This window comes from Mirounga leonina, unplaced genomic scaffold (genome assembly GCF_011800145.1).
Source record: "Mirounga leonina isolate KUSES-001 unplaced genomic scaffold, KU_Mleo_1.0 Mir_154, whole genome shotgun sequence".
In the NCBI taxonomy this organism is placed as follows: Eukaryota; Metazoa; Chordata; class Mammalia; order Carnivora; family Phocidae; genus Mirounga; species Mirounga leonina.
Window position 1 is genome coordinate 1,499,196 of NW_023270389.1, and position 19,944 is coordinate 1,519,139.

The 19,944-nt window shown below is 41.9% G+C and overlaps 1 protein-coding gene across 3 annotated transcripts in view; it reads right to left on the reverse strand.

Annotated features, from left to right (window-relative positions):
• Positions 1-19,345, reverse strand: part of ASH1L (ASH1 like histone lysine methyltransferase) — a 192,825-nt gene extending 173,480 nt beyond the window's left edge. For 2 of the 3 annotated variants that reach the window (XM_035009770.1, XM_035009771.1), the window contains exon 1: positions 19,091-19,345. The gene's annotated coding sequence lies outside the window, so the exon portion shown is untranslated. Of the gene's footprint in view, positions 1-6,036; positions 6,720-19,090 lie in introns of those variants that run through there. The other variant, XM_035009772.1, reaches the window with a different exon arrangement.
• Positions 19,346-19,944: the final 599 nt, after the last annotated feature.

Below are 19,944 nucleotides of genomic sequence, written 5' to 3' on the forward strand. Positions count from 1 at the left end.
TGCAGCTAGAAAGATGATTTAAAAAATTTATTTAAAATATTTTTTTAGAAATATGATTTAAAAAATAATCTGATGTCATTTCCCTGCTAGATTAAGGGAGAGCTCCCTGTTAAGTGCTCATGCAGCATCTTCTAAGTCTCTTAACACTCATCATCATAGTAAGTTATATGCTTTTTTGGGGTAAATTATATGCTTAATACCCATATTTTCCACTACAGCATTTGTTCCATGAGAATAAGAATCCTGACTGCCTTATTTGCTGCAATATCCTTAGCAAAGTACCCGGAACATAAAAGGTATTCAATAAATATCTACTAACTGAATAAGAAAACATATATAATACTACATTTTAAATTACATATGTAGACAAAAACTAAAAGATAATAAAATGAAAATAAAAAACAAAAATAAAAATACTAAAGGATTGACATTTTTAAGTATTATATAATCTTACACTGTTATTATGATTTTAAAAATAAGCACTATGTATATCACCATGTAATCTGCTCTTCAAAAGTAAAAGGGTAAGCAGTGTACTAACTGCCTTAAGATGTTTTATATTGAATCACTGATATACAAATCACTGAAATCACAAAAAGCTAGACTATCTTCATAAAGATACCAAGAAATCTTGAACTATGTTCCTAAATAATTTATATAACATAAACTACACTTACAGAGTTGGATAAAGCTTTTTTCTTTTTTTTAAGATTTATTCATTTGAGAGAGAGAGGAGGAGGTATGCGAGCAGGGGGAGGGGGAAAGGGAGAGAATCTCAAGCAGACTCCCCGCTGAGCACAGAGCCCAAAGTGGGGCTCAATCCCATGACCCTGAAATCATGACCTGAGCTGAAATCCAGAGTCGGATGCTCAACCGACTGAGCCACCCAGGTGCCCCGGACAAAGCTTTTTTTTCTATACTCAACTACAGAACAACATTCATTTAAAACAGAGTGACAACCACCAATAATTCCTAACTTTCAAAGCACTCATCACCAATAAATCTAGCTGTTTTCACACTTACGTACGGTACATATTTCTTAAATTCCAAGATGCTAGTAATTTAAGAAGGGTTCATGAATCACTGACCGCATTTTCAGGAGAAAAAATTTTTAACCACTACCACATTAAATATAATTATCAATTGTGTTATTTCCTAATTTCAGAAACATAAAACTGGGAGAAAAGACTATGTCTCATGACCAAGGAAATACTGTATTATACCAACAAACTAATTCTGACAGTCAGAACAAGAAAGTCAAATAGGAGACATAAATTACAATTAGTAAGCCACAGGGAAAATACACACAGAAAGCATTCCCGGGGCCCCTGGGTGGCTCAGTCGGTTGGGTGTCTGCCTTCGGCTTGGGTCATGATCCCGGGGTCCTGGGATCGAGCCCTGCGTCGGGCTCCCTGCTCAGCAGGGAGCCTGCTTCTCTCACTGGCTCACTCTCTCAAATAAATAAATAAAGATCTTTAAAAAAAAAAAAGCATTCCCAAAGCTAAATCCTGGGAAAAAAATTATACTCACCGAGTGTCACATGGATAATCTAATCAAACCTTGCTTAGCTCTTCCTGAGAAGTAAAGTTAACACAGCTCAGATGTATACACTTAACTCTGTTTTTGTTTTTGTTTTTTTAAAAAAAAGGTGGAATGGGGCTGTAGTGGAAAGGAATATATAGAGATGTTGATTTCTACCCCTAGGGAATTCTAAAATGGCAACAGGAGGGAAGTAAAAGTTACATCAGATTTTCCCATAAATGAATTATTGTATTCTGACAAGGGTTAGGGACTGTGAACTCAGGGCCAATGCACGTGGTTTCACATTAAACAAAAGAGCCACTTCAAAAGGGCACCACTCACATTGTAAATATCTTACATTTGTTTTTTATAAAAATTTTCTGTGGAGAAATGAATAGGAATGTAAAATGGTGCAGACACTTTGGAAAACAGTTTGGCAGTTCCTCAAAAGGTTAAAGAGAGTTACCAGATGGCCCATCAAGTTCACTGCTAGGTATATACCCAAGAAAAACGAAAATTGTTCACAGAAATTTGTATACAAATGTTCACAGCAACATTATCCATACAATGGAATGTCATTCATCCATAAAGAAGAATGAAGTCCAGGGCAACTGGGTGGCTCAGTCAGTTAGGTGCCCAACTCTTGCCTTTAGCTCAGGTCATGATCTCAGAGTCCTGAGATGGAGCCTGTGTTGGTGTCCACCCTCAGTGGGGAGTCTGCTTGAGATTCTCTCCCTCTGCTCTTCTCCCCACTCATAGACGTATGTGCGCTCTCTCTCTCAAATAAGTAAATAAATCTTTAAAAAAAAAAGAAAGAAAGAAAGCAGCACTGGTACATACTACAATGCGGATGTATCTTAAACATTATGCTAAATGAAAGATGCCAGTTCCGAAAGACAACCTGTGGATTCCATTTATACGAAATGTCCAAAAAAGGAAAATCCATAGAGAAAAAAAGTAGATTAATGGTTACCTACGCATGGGGAAAAGGGGAATGTCTGGGATGGAGTGACCACTAGTTAATGGACACCAAGATCAAATGTTCTAAGATTAGGTAGTGGTGATGGTTGTATTACTACTATGTGAATATACCAAGAACCACTGAATTGTACACTTTTTTTTTTTTAAAGATTTTATTTATTTATTTGACAGAGAGAGAGAACACAAGTAGGCAGAGTGGCAGGCAGAGAGCGAGCGAGAAGCAGGCTCCCCGCCAAGCAGGGAGCCCGATGTGGGGCTTGATCCCAGGACCCCGGGATCATGACCTGAGCCGAAGGCAGACGCTTAACCGACTGAGCCACCCAGGAGCCCCAACTTTTTTTTTTTTTTAAGATTTTATTTATTTATTTATTTATTTATTTATTTATTTAACAGAGAGAAAAAGGTAGCGAGAGCAGGAGCGCAAGCAGGGGGAGTGGGAGAGGGAGAAGCAGGCTTCCCACTGAGCAGGGAGCCCGATGGCAGGGCTCGATCCAGGACCCTGGGATCATGACCCAAGCCGAAGGCAGACGCTTCACAATAGCACCTAGGCTGAATTGTACTCTTCAAATTGTAGATTATATAGGACACGAAACACATCTCAATGAAGCCTTTTAAAAATTTTCTGGCAGATCAAAATAAGGTACCTTGTGGAAGGGGTTCCTTTCCTTGCATAAAAACAAAATGTGGGCTAGTGGTAATCTTGTAAAAACTTTTTTCAATTAATAGCTTTCAACATGGCAACAAGCTGATTTATTTGACATATGTTGCTACATGTTGACCTAACTGGCTATTCATTTGGAGAAGACAAAGATCCATTCTTCAAGTTACACTAAAAAATAATTTCCTCATGGATTTAAGAGCTATATGCGAAAATGAAAGTATCTGAAGGATTTTTGTGAATATTTCTTTTTTCTTTTTTTAAGGTTTTATTTATTTATTTGACAGAGAGAGACACAGTGAGAGAGGGAACACAGGCAGGGGGAGTGGGAGAGGGAGAAGCAGGTTCCCCACGGAGCAGGGAGCCCGATGCGGGGCTCAATCCCAGGACCCTGGGATCATGACCTGAGCCGAAGGCAGACGCTTAACGACTGAGCCACCCAGGCGCCCCTTTGTGAATATTTCTATAGCCTACTGTAGAGAAACCTTCATAAGCAAATCAAGAAACTAGAAGCCATAAAGGAAAATACTGACAGATTTGATTATATAAAAACATTATAGATCAGTAAGGTTAAGAGTTATTCTATAAACTGGTAAGTAAGAAATGATATAATACGAGAGATGTGCACAGGCAATCACAGAAAAGATGGAAATAATCAAGTAGAAACATAAAAAGAGGCACTATATCACTAGTAGTCAGGGAGGTATGAGTTAAAACAAGACAGTTTTCACTCATCGGTTTGGTTGAAATTTTATTTATTTATTTATTTATTTATTTATTTAAAGATTTATTTATTTATCTGAGAGAGCTAGAATGAGAGAGAGAGAGAGTACATGAGAGGGGAGAGGGTTAGAGGGAGAAGCAGGCTCCTCGCCGAGCAGGGAGCCTGATGCGGGACTCGATCCCGGGACTCCAGGATCATGACCTGAGCCGAAGGCAGTCGCTTAACCAACTGAGCCACCCAGGCGCCCTGGTTGAAATTTTAAACACTGACAACAACTACTACTAGCAGAGTATACAGGCAAATAAACACTAGTGGCCACCATCATTTATTCTGGAAAGCACTACTTACAGCATCTATGACAATTTTAAGTTTTACATACTCTCAGACTTCAATAGCAATTTTGAGGTTCTTATCATAGAAAAACAAAAGCACTAATAAATGATTTATTATAGCACTGCTTAATGTGGCCACAGGAAAAAAAAAAGATATACATATATTCATACACACACACAAATATAGAACCATGTCTGATGGGGCACCTGGGTGGCTCAGTCGTTAAGCATCTGCCTTTGGCTCAGGTCATGGTCCTGGGGCCTTGGGCTCGAGCCCCGCATCAGGCTCCATGCTCAGCGGGAAGCCTGCATCTCCCTCTCCCGCTCCCCCTGCTTGTGTTCTCTCTGTCAGATATATAAAATCTTAAAAAAAAACAAAAACAAAACCACTTCTGCCATTTTTCAGTAAAAGAGCAAGCATGATGTTATATGTGTAAGGAATAGAAAAAAAAAAACCATATGTATTTTTATGCATACAGAAATAAGTACAAATGATTATACACCAGCTAACAGCACTGGTTATTTTAGGGGTTTGGAAGTAAAAGGGAAATAAAATTATGTACATTTTTTCTTGACCTGTTACAGAATTTGTATTAGTTTCATAACTAAGCAAAAATCCAATAAAAACAGGGCGCCTGGTGGCCCAGTTGGTTAAGCGACTGCCTTCGGCTCAGGTCATGATCCTGGAGTCCAGGATCGAGTCCAGCACCGGGCTCCCTGCTCAGCAGGGAGTCTGCTTCTCCCTCTGACCCTCCCCCTCCATGCTCGCTCTCTCAAACAAATAAATAAATAAAATCTTTTTAAAAAATCCAAAAAAACCATATTTTGAAAAGATTTGAAATACACATAGCTACCATATGTCGCTATCTCTCAAAGTGTTGTTGTGTTCATATCTACATGAAATTGAGCAAAGTAACCCAATTAATTGTGGACATACTTTCTAACTCCAATATTCTACTACTGACTAGCTATTTTCTTAAAACATTCCTCTCCTGTTCATTTCCATTTAACGGACTACCGCACATTACACACATCTTTATTTTTTTATTATTTTATTGTGGTAAGAACACTTAACATGAGATTTACCCTCTTAACAAATTTTTAAGTGTGCAGTACAGTAGTGTTGACTATAGGCACAATGTTGTACAGCACATCTCCAGAGCGCATTCATCTTGCCCGACTGAAACTTCACACCTGTTGATAAGGAATTCTCCATTTCCCCCATTCCTAACTACATACCTCTTTATAAAAAATATGAACTTCTGTTCATCAAAAGAAACCACCGTGAGAGTGAAAAGGCAAGCCACACATTGGATAATGTTATGTGCAAGGCATATATTGGAGAAAAGGACTGCATTCAGAATATATATTATCCAACAAGCACTAAAAGATGCTCTACACCTCACCAATAATCAGGTAAATGCAATCAATACCACAATGAAATACTATTACCCACTAAAATGGCTAAAATTAAAAAGAATGACAACAAATGTTGGTGAAGATGTGGAACAAATGGAACACCTATACATTCCTGGTATAGTTATAAAGTCAGACAGTCAGTTTGGAAAACTGTTTCACAGTATTTACTAAAGATAAAAATATGCTGGGCGCCCGGGTGGGCTCAGTCGTTAAGTGTCTGCCTTCGGCTCGGGTCATGATCCCAGGGTCCTGGGATGGAGTCCCACATCGGGCTCCCTGCTCCGCGGGAAGCCTGCTTCTCCCTCTCCCACTCCCCCTGCTTGTGTTCCTGCTCTCACTATGTCTCTCTGTCAAATAAATAAATAAAACTTAAAAAAAAAAAAGGATAAAAATATGCTTACCCTGTGGCCCAGCAATTCCACTCCTAGGTATATGCCAAAGAGAAATGAGTGCATATTGTTCACCAAAAGAGGGGAGGGTGGCCAGGTAAGTCTTCACAGCATCAACTTGAACTTTGTCTCAGAAGATGGGTAGTGTTCCCTAAGCAGCCAGGCACTGGGAGGAACATGAAAGTCATGGAGATAAAAACAAACTGTTTGGGAATGATGACGGTTCCAAAAAGCTGAAGCACAAGGGTAAGAGACCCAGCGAGACACAAAGCTGAAGTGGTAGACAGGATCTTGAAGAAAGAGCCAAACAGTCTGTTATGCCAAGAGACACAGTCAGGTTTGGATTTAGAAATTACATTCAGAAAGGTGTGTGGGATGTAGCTAAGGAAGCCAATGAGGGTGGGGCACAGAGAGGTAATTCTCACTTTGCTGCCATTTTACCCATTTTGAAGAATAACTGCTTTTCTTATACCCAGCCTGCCATTCTAACATTGGTATGCTGCTTTAACTGATGATCCTCCAGAAATTACTGTATTACCAAAATGGTGAAGGGGAAAAGTAGGTGTGCAGATGACAGAAGCAAAGATTTACTTAAACCACTCCCCACAAACAACTACCACTGTCCTTATGTGTTTACTTCTGTTTTTAAGAGCAATCACTGTTGAACAAAATGTAAAGAATGCAACTGTCATTCCATAACATTCATAATTAAGAGGCCTATGAAACAAGGGTATTGGCCTATAACCAGAATTACCTAAAAACTCCCCAAAATTATATAGCAAAAATTTTATGTGTATATATGCACTTTTTGGGAAAGGGTACAAAGATTTCATACTCTTATTGGGGCCCATAACTACCGCCACCACCACCACCACCACAAAAGGAGTTACGATCCTCTGTTTTTGAAATCAGCTTCTAAGATAAGGTACAGAATGGATACCCAGGAAACTAGAAGATGGCCACTTTGAACCACCTAAGTCTCAGTGAACAGTTTCCAGATTTTTGTGGAATAGATTCATCTAAAAATATTTTGAGAGGCTTATCTGAATCCCAAATCATATTACCATCTTAAACATCTCAGTTTCTACTTAAGAAGATCACGTCTAACCTATCTGGAAACTTTTGGTAGTGTTTTCCTAAGGACACCATTAACTTGGAAAAGAAATGGCTCTCTAATGCACACAACTGATGATTCTGACTCTGACATGGGAAAAAGAAATCATACATGATGGACATACATGAATTCTCTGGTGATTTCTATAAGATTGCAACAAGATGTCAGATAAACCCTGGGGAATATGTTATTAGAAATGTTTCCCCTCAATGTTCTGGAATTAATTTCTCTTCCTGGACTGACAAAGTCCAAAACTACTGGCCTTTCAGGCATAGTGCCAATTCAACAGATGGGCCCTACATTTTCCTAATGGTAGAGGTAGACTGGCAAGTGTGAAGTCATGTACTCAAGCAAGAGAGTATCTGTTTCATGCAGTAGCTAAGAGGATTTCTGATAGGGTTTTAAATCAATGACACAAAATAACCTACATGCTGTGATTTTTGTCTGTAATTTCTATTCCTTTCCATTTTTGACACCTCAGATACATTTAAATAGATACCTACCCAAACCCAGATGTCCCAAAATATGCAATAAGTCAACCTCACAAGCCCCTAATACCTTCAAGTATTGGATCTTACACATGTATTCTCAGATAATAATGTGTTGACTCAGTAAGTCCACAGATGAAAACCAGCTTCTTTAAAGGAAGGTTTAACAATGCCCAGTGATAGACCAAAGAAGAAAAGGAGGCAGCTTGATCTCACTCTAAATTTTCAAAGCCAGGAATGGTTATCATGTGAATGGGTAAGAAGCTTCATGTCTTTTGATACCTCCTTATTTTATTATTATTTTTTAAAGTTTATTTAAGTAATCTCTACATCCAACATGGGGCTCAATCTCACCACCCTGGGATCAAAAGCTGTATGCTCCTCCAACTGAGCCAGTCAGGCACCCCAAAACTTCATTATTTTATAAATTTATATTTATTTATTTTACTTTATGTTGCCCTCCACAATGGAGATCTAGGAAGGTAATGACCATTCTGGCCATCTTTTCAGAGTAATCTAGTAAAAATAGGCACTTTGGCTTTTAGTTTCATATAAAATGAGTGTTCTGATCTCTGCAGCACAATAAAAAAGCTACTTAACAGATAAAAAATAAATCTGTAGACGAACCATGAGAGACTATGTACTCTGAGAAACAAACTGAGGGTTTTAGAGGGGAGGGGAGGGGAGGGATGGGTTAGCCTGGTGATGGGTATTAAAGAGGGCACGTACTGCATGGAGCACTGGGTACTATACGCAAACACTGAATCATGGAACACTACATCAAAAACTAATGATGTAATGTATGGTGACTAACATAATAAAATATAATTTAAAATAAATCTGTTCATTAACCATTTTATTTTTGTCTGTCTTTACTAATTAGTACTTGCTAGTTTTTCTTAAGAAAGTATTATTCCTAAAATTATCAAACAATTCTTTCAGCCCTGGCATTACTGATTAAGTGCCTCTAAATGTCAAGAATACCCCACAATTCATTTCAAGACTATCTACACTCACTCTCCGGGTAATCTCATCAAGTCCCATGGCTCTAAACAGCACCTCTACCCTGATCAACTACCAAATTTCTATTTGCCCCAATCCTGAGATTTATATATCAAACTTCCTGCTCAGTATCTCAACCAGAAACATTTAATAGAAAACTCAAAGTCAGTACATCCAAACCAAATTCTTAATTTCTGCACTCCTGAAACCTGCCTCTCCCAGTGTTCCAAATTTCAGTAAATGGCACCCAACATTGAGGCCATCATTGCAGTGAAACTTGACTACTCTTTGACTCAGACCCCACAGCCAATCCAAGTTATCATCCCCCCATCTTTAAAAATGTATCCCAAATCCATCTCCCTGATAACACCCTAAATTCAACTTACAATCATCTCTTGCCTCAAATATCACAATGGCCTAGCTGGTCACTCTGGTTGCATCATTCTTGCCTTTCAAAGTGTATATATTAGATCAAGTCACTTCCCTGTTCAAACCTCCCAACAGGTTCCCATCAAGTCTAGAATAAGATCTACACAGTTAGTCAAGTCTTACAAGTCCCTAAGTTATTTAGCCCCTGGCTACCTCTTCTACCTATTTCCTATCATTCATCCCCACCTTGTTTACTCTGTTCAAGCCCTTTCTTATTTCTTAAACACAGCAAACATACTACTGCCTCAGGGCTTATGCTCACACCCCAGACAGCTGCATGGGGCCCTTTGTGTCATGCAAGTCTCTACTCAAGTACCACTGCCTCAAAGAACTTCCCTAATCACTGAACATCCCCTTACTTTGTTTACATTTCCTTTACACCTATCCTGGAAATGCTATGACATTATACCCATTTATTAATATCTTACAAGAAGTGAGCACCAATGATTTTTTTTTCAAGATTTCATTTATTTGACAGAGACAGCGAGAGAGGGAACACAAGCAGGGGGAGTGGCAGAGGGAGAAGCAGGCTCTCCGCCAAGCAGGGAGCCCTATGTGGGGCTCGATCCCAGAACCCCGGGATCATGACCTGAGCCGAAGGCAGACGCTCAATGACTGAGCCACCCAGGTGCCCTTACCAATGATTTTTTTAAGTAATCTCTACACTCAACGTGGCCTTGAACTCAGGACCCCGAGATCAAGAGTTGCACGCTCCAACGACTGAGGCAGCCAGGTACCCCTGAAAGCAATGATTTTTTACTTCTTTTTTCAGGGCTGTACTACCCTCTGGGCTTAGAACAATAGCTGGTATAACATAAGTATACAATTAATATTTACTGAATGAAAGACTATATATATTCCTTGTTGGAAGGCACAGGAGACAGAATGCTCGTTTTAGTTTTTATTTGACTCTGAACAGAGGACTTAATCTACTGATATCCCAAAGGACTAACTGTCCAGTAGATTGCCTGGATTAAACACAGGCACATAATAAAGATCCTCAAGAGGAAGAGATTTTTGTCCTAGAACTGACTTGCTCTGGCATAAAATAATCCCATCCCAAGACATTCTTTCAATACCTTGCTTGAACCACATGCAATGTGATGGCAGCACATTACAGCAGTACTAAAACATCTTGATCTGGAAGAGTAAAATGAAAATGCCCAAGGACCTGATTTTGTTCATTCATCACTGTATCCTAAAGTCTAGCACATAATAAACAATAAAGTGAGGTGATATAGTGAAAGCAATGGGTTCTGCTATGGAAGAATACACTGGGCTCCTAAAAATCAAAGAAGTGCTCATCAGCTTTAAAGAGAGAACTGTCCCGGGGCACCTGGGTGGCTCAGTCAATTAAGCGTCTGCCTTCAGCTCAGGTCATGATCTCAGGGTCCTGGGATTAAGCCCCACTTCGGGCTCCCTGCTCAGCAGGGAGTTTGCTTCTCCCTCTCCCTCCATCATGCGTGTGCGCATGCTCTCTTTCCCTCAAATAAATAAAATCTTTAATAAATAGAGAACTGTCCTAACTAAACCCAATTCAGTTCAAAGACTTAAGGTTCTCCGCCCCAAAAACTTCACACTGAAAGATATATTCCTGTTCACTTTGGAGACAAGTCCTTGATTTGGTAAGAAGCAGCAGCCAAACATAAAAGCCTAGTCTCGGGGCACCTGGATCAGTTGATAGAGCATGTGACTCTTGATCTTGGGGTTGTAAATTCAAGTCCCATGTTGGGTCTACGCAGAGATTACTTAAACATAAAATTAAAAAAAAAAAAAAAAAAAAAAAGCAAAAGCCTGGTCTGGAGTTAAGTGGGAGAACACAAAAAAATTCATAGGTAAGGAAAATAAGATAACATAAATTGAGAATTAGAAAAAATACATATACATGTAACAAAGTTGTTTATACATACTTTCAAAAATGTATTTTGTGTATTCTTACCTCCTACAGGCATCATATACAAGGGAGATCATTTGCTTTCCTAAAAATGTTTCCTCTTTTTAGGAAATAAATAAGAGAAACTAATAATAGTAGCATATCTGTATTATGTACTTGCTGCATGACATATATGATGCTAAGCACTTTTCACATATTATCTGGTACAATCTTTCAACAGCCCTATGCTTTAAGTATTATCGTCATTTTACAGTCAAGAAAACCAAAGACCAGGACGCCTGGGTGGCTCAGTCGTTAAGTGTCTGCCTTCGGCTCAGGTCATGATCCCAGGGTCCTGGGATCGAGTCCCACATCGGGCTCCCTACTCAACAGGAAGCCTGCTTCTCCCTCTCCCACTTCCCCTGCTTGTGTTCCTGTTCTCTCTCTCTCTCTGTCAAATAAATAAATAAATAAAAATCTTAAAAAAAAAAAAAAAAAAAGAAAACCAAAGACCATAAGGATTTTGCTAAAGATTATACAGTAAGTAGCAAAACTGGGACCTGAGCCTAGTCAATCCGATTTCTGACTCCATGATCTTAATCACTATTTAGGATTTTCAACAAATTGAGGGGAAATATACCAATGTGAAGGCTGGGACATTTGTTCATTATTAAGAAAAGCAATTATACAATGTCTTTATTTGGCTGGATACATATTATAATAATCAATGCCGCATTAACTAAGATGTTGAAGGAGTGGAGTATGTTCTAGTAAAAGTTTTTTGAGTAACTAAAACATAAACAATTATTTTCTTGATTTTAATCTTCGTTAAAAATTACCTTTAACAATAACAGCACAGTACTATTTTGTCTAAGAGTGTATGGAACACAGTTCCACCTTTGTTCTGTTGATGATCTCTAAGTACAAAACCCAACCTTACACAGTATTGGAAGACACAGGAAATCATAGGAAAACAGGTAGAAAGTACAGATCCAAATTGCAGTCCCCTAAACTCATTCTGCTATGTTATTTTCATTTTCATACCTTTGCAGATGATCTTCCCCTATCTAGAATGCCCCCTCTAAGCCTTACTGAGTACCTCGTATTTATCCTTTAAGACCCGGCTCTTCCCCTACCCTTGCAGGAAGCTATCCTTAACCTTTTCTTTCTCTCCACAGATTTAATAAATTTTTCCCTTCTCTACCTGGGAGAAATGTACTACGCTGTATATTATAACGTTTAACATGATGTTCCTCTTACTAGATTCACTACTTTTTTTTTTTTAAGATTTTATTTATTTGAGAGAGAGAGAGCGAGCACATGAGAGGGGGGAGGGTCAGAGGGAGAAGCAGACTCCCCGCTGAGCAGGGAGCCTGATGTGGGACTCGATCCAGGGACTCCAGGATCACAACCCGAGCCGAAGGCAGTCGCTTAACCAACTGAGCCACCCAGGCGCCCATAGATTCACTACTTTCTGAGGCAGGAAAAAAAAAAAAATCTTCTCCCAACACCTAAGCACAGAAATGGAAATGAGATAAGCATTGGAAAAATGTTAGTTGGTTGAATGAGAGATGAACAGAAAGAATACTTGTTTTTATTTTTTATTTTTTTAAAAGTAGGCTCCAGGCCCAGTGCAGAGATGAAGACATGAGATGAAATCAAGAGTCGGATGCTCAACCAAATGAGCCATCCAGGTGCCACAGAAAGAATACTTGTTAAACAGAATTAAGGGGCGCCTGGGTGGCTCAGCTGGTTAAGCGGCTGCCTTCGGCTCGGGTCGTGATCCGCAGGTCCTGGGATTGAGCCCCGCATCGGGCTCCCTGCTCAGCGGAGAGCCTGCTTCTCCCTCTCCCTCTGCCTACTTGTGCTCTCTATCTCTCTGTCAAATAAATAAAATCTTAAAAAAAAAATTAAAAATAAACAGAATTAAACTTTGACTTTACCTACATTTATATAACATTTTTTCTTTACACACACACACACAAAATTAACTTAAATCTTTGTAGTTGCAAGGTAATTACTCTTTTTTCTTTGATATGCTTCTGCATCTAAATTTTAACTTCCTAACATGTTATCACTTCACTTGATGTAATCTATACTTGTGATTTATATCCTCCAATCTTCTTTGAAGACCTTTATACTACATATAATATTGTTTATCCAGGAATTATTATACATGATTGATTCAGTCCCCCATTTCCTCAAATGTCAGAGTTAGCAGTTTCTTCTTTCAAAGACAATCTTTTAAATTCTCCCCATTCAGCCCTATTAGGCTTCTTGTATTAGTAAACATTTAAATTCTGGTGCTTTCATTTTCATTAGTGCTGAATTTAAAAAACCGTATCATAAGGAATATCTCCTCCATATTCTAAATAATGTCCCTTATATCAAGAGGCCAACAATATAGCTACTTTCTTAATCTGACACTGTCCACCTGGGGTCTTAGGACAAATAAGATGGAATGAGAAGAGTGATTTGGTATCAAGTGTGGAAAAGATAAAATGTAAAACAAGTCAAAGATTCATGATTTATTTACTATGGGACTATAACATAAGCTATAACAAAAGATAAGTTAACCAAAGTTTCACTAGTGATAGAACTTACATTCATAATTATAACTGTCAGCCTTTTATAGAAGGCTAAATTCTACTTTACCAGCAATCACTTCAAATTTGTACATTCTGATACATCTTTGTAACAACAGGAATATTTACTTTCTTTTTCTACAATATTTCCATACTAGTCATGATTACCCTGTTCTGTACCATGGTTTGTATTTAACAACTGAAGCAATGGTATGGACTTTCAAATGACCACAATTAAAATTTCAAAATTCAAAACAATGTTATTTCATACCGTTCAAGCTGATTTTAGACCAATTTCGGCTCCTGTTCAACATCACCAGTATTATCTGATTTCTTAGTGGTAATTAGATCCAGTTAGAAAATCAAGAACAAGAAGAACTCAAAAATGTTTTTAGCATCTTGTTACTAGTACTTAAAAAAAGACTATAAGAGACACATTATTTCTCACTTGTATATTAGAAAAAAGCTTATCAGCTTTTCTGGCAAACACAGAACTGTTTGCATTTTTCAATGCAAACATCTAAAAAGCAGTGAGGTGAATTTTTTTTTTTCTTTAAGATTTTATTTATTTATTTGACAGAGCGATAACGAGAGAGGGAACACAAGCAGGGGGAGTGGTAGAGGGAGCAGCAGACTTCCCGCTGAGCAAGGAGCCCAAAGTGGGGCTCGATCCCAGGACCCCGGGATCATGACCTGAGCCGAAGGCAGACGCTTAACGACTGAGCCACCCAGGCGTCCCAGTGAGGTGAATTCTACTCCTTCATTTCTTACAGTTTGCAGGGGGAATCCCTATTGACAGGTAAAATAGATTAGAAGTCGTTTAATTCCACTTATCATCAGATACTTTTATTTAAAAAGTTATATAGACCTAACTATGGAGAAATAATTCCCCATTAAAGTGTAAAAAGAATGTATACACTGAAGTGTTTATGAATGAAATTATATAACATCTGAAAGATTTGCTTCAAAATAAGCAAAGCAGGGGAGGGGAGGCAACAGAGAGGCCAGTAGATGGGGATATATACACTGTGATAACTGGGTGGTGGTAACTGCTGAAGCTGGATGTTGAGTACATAAGAACTCACTACACTAGTCCCTTCATTTCTGTATGTTTGAAATTTCCCACATTTAAAAAAATGAACAAAATAAAATGGAAAAAGTATACAATCCTGTCATCAACTTGTGTATGTCTGAGAGCAAATGACTAAAAACTATGAAAAGCAAAACCAATTAATGCTAAAATAAATTTTATAGATTCTTCAAATATACAAAAGTTAGATGTTCAATGAAGGCAATACAACTCTTGAAATAACAAGGTTATTAAATTTCTGTCATCACTTAAATCTATAATTTATTATGTTGTGCCAATATCACACTACCATTAACCACCCCCAATGAGGCAGTCACTAAAATACTGATTTCTAAAACATGAAATTAAGATTGACAGTTATCATTAACTAAGAAAACAAATAAGTTTGAAAAGCTAGCCTCTCCATACAAAATATAAAAAAATTACAATTTAAAGAAAAAACTATTTTAAAAAAAACTATTTTAAAAAACTATTTTTAAAAAAAATTTTAAAACAGTAGCAAAATAACTCAAAATAAAACAAAAATTACTTTCATTTCCCTCTTTTACAGCAACCAGGTTTAAGACATCTCATGCTTCTAGAAAGGCTGACACAAAGTAGACCTCACAGCAGACATCAGTAAGACTGTATATTACCTTTAAATGACTCAGACCAACACACATAACTCAAATAGAAATATGAAATTTTTAACTGGAGATGCATCACCTACAGATATGGTAAAACTTCTCCACTGTGTATAGGCAGATCATTTTGGCAGAACTGAATGTGGCCACTTCTTTATTTGTAGGCCTGCAAGACTTAGGATAAAACCTCAAGTGGTACTTCTAATGCCATAAAGACACAATGCCTAGCAAGATATATAGAAATAAAGTTATGCTCCACATTTTAGAACACAACTCAAAAATATGACATGAAAATTGCTTTCATTACCTGATCCTTAAAGATCCTGAATAATTTTTTGTAATTATTACAAGCATTTTTTTTTTAAAGATTTTATTTATTTATTTATTTGACAGAGAGAGAGAGAGCGAGAGAGGGAACACAAGCAGTGGGAGTGAGAGAGGGAGAAGCAGGCTTCCCGCGGAGCATGGAGCCCGATGCGGGGCTCGATCCCGGGACCCTGGAATCATGACCTGAGCCGAAGGCAGACGCTTAACGACTGAGCCACCCAAGCGCCCCACAAGCATTATTTTTTAAATAATGAAGTATCTCATACATCCAAGACTATATAAATATGTACCTATATGCACTACACACGTGTATAACATGTTATTTTGAAAACCCACAAATTTACTACCCAAGGTAAAAATTAGAGAAAATATTAAACTTTTCACAAATTTCCAAGACCTTCTTACAGAGAGGCCATGACAATAAAGAGAAGAGACAATCACACCATTTTTCTTCAGATCTTTCCATTATCTTACCGAATATTGTAATCTGTGCTATCAAAACACCTTTCTGAATTTCTTGTTCTTTTAAAAATACAGTGATTATTTTAAATTTCCAGTATTGGATTCATGCGTAGTCTGTCAAACAGCTACTGCATTTTACCTCAGAAGAGTTTCCTGGATGCATGCATACCCCCAAAAAATGACATTAAGACGTTTGTTACAAACTCACCACAGAAATACATTGAAAACAAGATAAGGAATGCAACCAAAGTGTGCCTGCTTTTCAAAAACACCAGATGATACCAAAACACATATCATAGCTACAAGTTGCATAGAGAGTGGGAAGACTTTATAGCTTCTTGAGAATTAATAACAGCAAAAACTCTGCAATTAAGTCATGAAACCTCGACTTCCAGGAATATTCTTCCCTCCTCTTTGCCCTTTTGAAAACTCCACCATCATAGAATCCTTAGCTTCTACTGGATTAGAATCTCTCCAGGGACAGAGGCCATATATTACTCATCTTTGTGTCTCCTGCAGAGAATTGAGTCAATAATGTTTGTTATACATAACATAAACTCCAGTAAAATGAGCTTCAGAAGCTTCAGTCCCAATGCAAAACTGCAAAGAGAAGTTTAAGAATAGAAAGGAAAAGAATAAAGCTATAAATATTTGAGCAATATATTTTCTTACCACCTAATTCAGAATCATGTACTAACACTGCAAAAATGAATTTGTAAAGAATAAAGAATAAGGGTGCCTGGGTGGCTAAGTTGGTTAAGTGACTGCCTTCGGCTCAGGTCATGATCCCGGAGTCCTGGGATCGAGTCTCACATCGGGCTCCCGGATCAGCGGGGAGCCTGCTTCTCCCTCTGACCCTCTCCCCTCTCATGCTGTTTCTCTCTCTCTTTCTCTCAAATAAATAAATAAATAAATATGTTAAAAAAAAAAAAAAGAATAAAAAATAAAAGACATGACCTTAAAGTTCTCCTTACTTTCAGCACACTCAAAAACTGTCACAGAATCTTTCACCTTAAACTCATACCAACATCGTCATCTCCAAACAAAGCTCTATGTATTTTAAAAGGCTTTCAAATGAGACCTAAATATAAAAAGGTTCTACTTCATCACAATTTAAGTTCCTGAAATTGTATGCATAATTTGTGTGATTGTGTTTATGCTCATTTAACAGTGAGCGTCTTTCATCAGATTCTCAGAAGGATAAGTGACCCAAAAAAACTTTAAGAACTACTAATCTAGCATATCAAAAACTCTGTTTTCCAGAGATAATACAGTTAAGCTGCCTTAGTGCGAGTATTTTTCCCTCATATTCACTGACGGGATCCTTACTGCAAAATCAGTCTTCAAAGAACTCCTTCAGCTGAGCCAAAAAGGCCCAATATCCACAGGAATGTATAGCAACAACTGCAGATCCCCAAAACAGTTTATTCATAAATGCCAGAAGAAAGTGCCAAAGAAGGTACACTGTATCACAAACTTGCCACGCTTTTAGACTGGTGAACAGACTTGTATCCTTCCACATAGAAACGTCTGGGATATGTAAATTCCCTCCAAACTGAACAGACTTTTTAGGAAAGTTTTGGTTTCAATTCCAACACTGACTCGGCCTCCCTGCTGGACTTAATAACCTACCACCGTCAAGACAAGTCCCCTCATACGCACCCAGGTTGTTTCAACAGGGTCACCTTGATTCTTCGCACCCCCAGGCAGGGACCACTTCCTGAGTAATTACTCAGTAAAGTGCTGAATGAATGAAAGGAGGTCCTCCCCCCATAGATCTAAAGTTAAGCCGCCAGCGGCTCCAGTGCAAGCTTGAGCCGTGCGAGACATCCCTCCCTCCCTCCCACAGGCTAAGCGTCAGAAATGCCCTGATTCCCGCACACACGAGAAATAATGTAGGTGCGGATGCCCACTCCCTACAGGCCAACCTATGATCCGTACCCACGTGCGACACGACTCGTCTCTGGCAGCTGCGATCCGGCCGGGCGCCTGTGCCCCTATCTTCCCGGAAACCGGACTGGCCTGACAAGACCTCTGAGCCGCCCGAGGCGTGCGGTGAACGGACTACGAGCAAGCAGTCGCACCCCCTGAGGTCGAGCCTCAACTTTGTCACCAACTTAAGCGCGTGACCTTGGCAAAAGGACCTCTTTACGCCTCCCTTTCCTCCTTTACAATCGGGAGAAGACGTCTCTTCTACCCTTTCTACCATTTCCACGCGGAGGGGTCGGATCACAAAGACAGAAGGAGCCTTCTGAAGAGCTTTACTCTGCGCCAAGCGTCCTTCCTCGCAGCCTCGCGGGCGCTGGTCGGTTACAGACACGCGGGGGTTCTCGCGCACACCACCCGCTCCCGTCGGGGGAGCTCCCCACAGCACAACCGGCCACGACGACGGGCCCCGGCCCCGGCCCCGGCCGCACACACAGACGCCACGCCGTGCGCGGTACCGCCATGACTCCTCTCTCCCAGGCAGCACTAAGGCGCTCCACACGCGCGCCAGCCGGAAGGGAACGTCCGCGATTTTCGCTCAGAAATGAGCTAACTCGTGAGGGGATCTCCGGCACACTTGCACAAACCCGAGCCAACTCTCCCGAACACTTTCCTCCTCGCACGCACACACAAACACAGCCGCTCGGCACCGGCACACCGTCGGTCTCCCAGACCCAAACCACGCCTGTCCTCGTCCGAACTCCCAGGACAGCCGTTCAACTTACAGCCCCGGGAGCGCCGAGCGCGCCGGGTCGAGCCCCCGGAGGCCCGCGCCCGGGATGCCCCCGCCGCGCCCCCGCGGCGCGCCAACCAACCTGTCAGGGGCCCGGGCGACTCCGCCTCCGCTCGCCGACTTTCCCGCCCCCTCCCCCGGCCGGGAGCCCGCCCGTCAGGGACACCCCTTCCCCCCCGCCGGGAGGGACTTCCCGGTACGCTCAGGATCCCCTCGCCGCCCTCCCCTCCCCCACCCCCGCCGCCGCTCCGCGGAGGTCCAGGTCCGGGAGGTGACAGGGGCTCCCGGGCCGCGCAGGCTCGCCTCGCTCGCGGAGCACTTAGGCCCGAGGCCTCCGCGGGCGCTTCTGCTCACCGTGTCAGAGGCCGAGGCCGAGCGAGAGCAGAGTGCAGGGAAGAGGGGAAGGGGGGCGGCCGCCAGCAGGCTCCTCCGCGTCCCCGCCGCTTGTCAGGAGGCGGCCCGCGGTGCGCGGACTGGCGGAAACGCGAGCGAAGAGAAGGGAAAGGCGTGGGGCTGAGCAGGGGCCGCCGAGGGGAGGCGGTCCCGCAGGCGCGACGGGGATCGGCTCCCCCTCCGCAAAGCGAACCCAAAATGGCGGCGGGAGCGGCGGCGGCAGAGCGGCGGCGGCGGCGGCGGCTGCTCGGGAGGGAGGGCGGGCGCGAGCGAAGGGCGCCTCGCGCCCCCCACCTCCCCCAGCCCCTCCCCGCGGCCCCCCCGGGCCCCCGCCCCCGACTCGGACGGCAGCGCGCGCACGCCCGCCCGCACGCGCCGGACGGTCTCCGGGCTCGCCGCTCGCTCTCCCCCGACCCCCGCCTTCGGCCGCCTGGCGCACCCGCCGGCCCGTCGGCGCTCGCTCGCACGGCCCCCGCTCCCCGCGGGCCCTGTCAGGGCGGCCGGGCGCGGGCCCTCACGCGTACCTTCGGCGGCGCGAGCCCCAGCCTCCTCCTCCTCCACCGCCTCTTCTTTCCTCCCCCCCTCCCCGCCCCCACGGCCACCAACCGCCGCCACGGCCGCCGCCGCCGCCGCCGCCGCCGCCGCCCCCCCACATGCCCTCCGCCCCTCGCGCGCGCACCTCCCACAATCCCCCCGCCGGACCGTTCCATTCTCGCGGCCGCCGCAGCGGGAGGGGGGGCCGGCGCCGCGGCGGGGCTGTCGCGAGGAGCGGAGCCGCGCGAGCGCCGGGCAGGGCCCGGGCCGACTCACCTCCC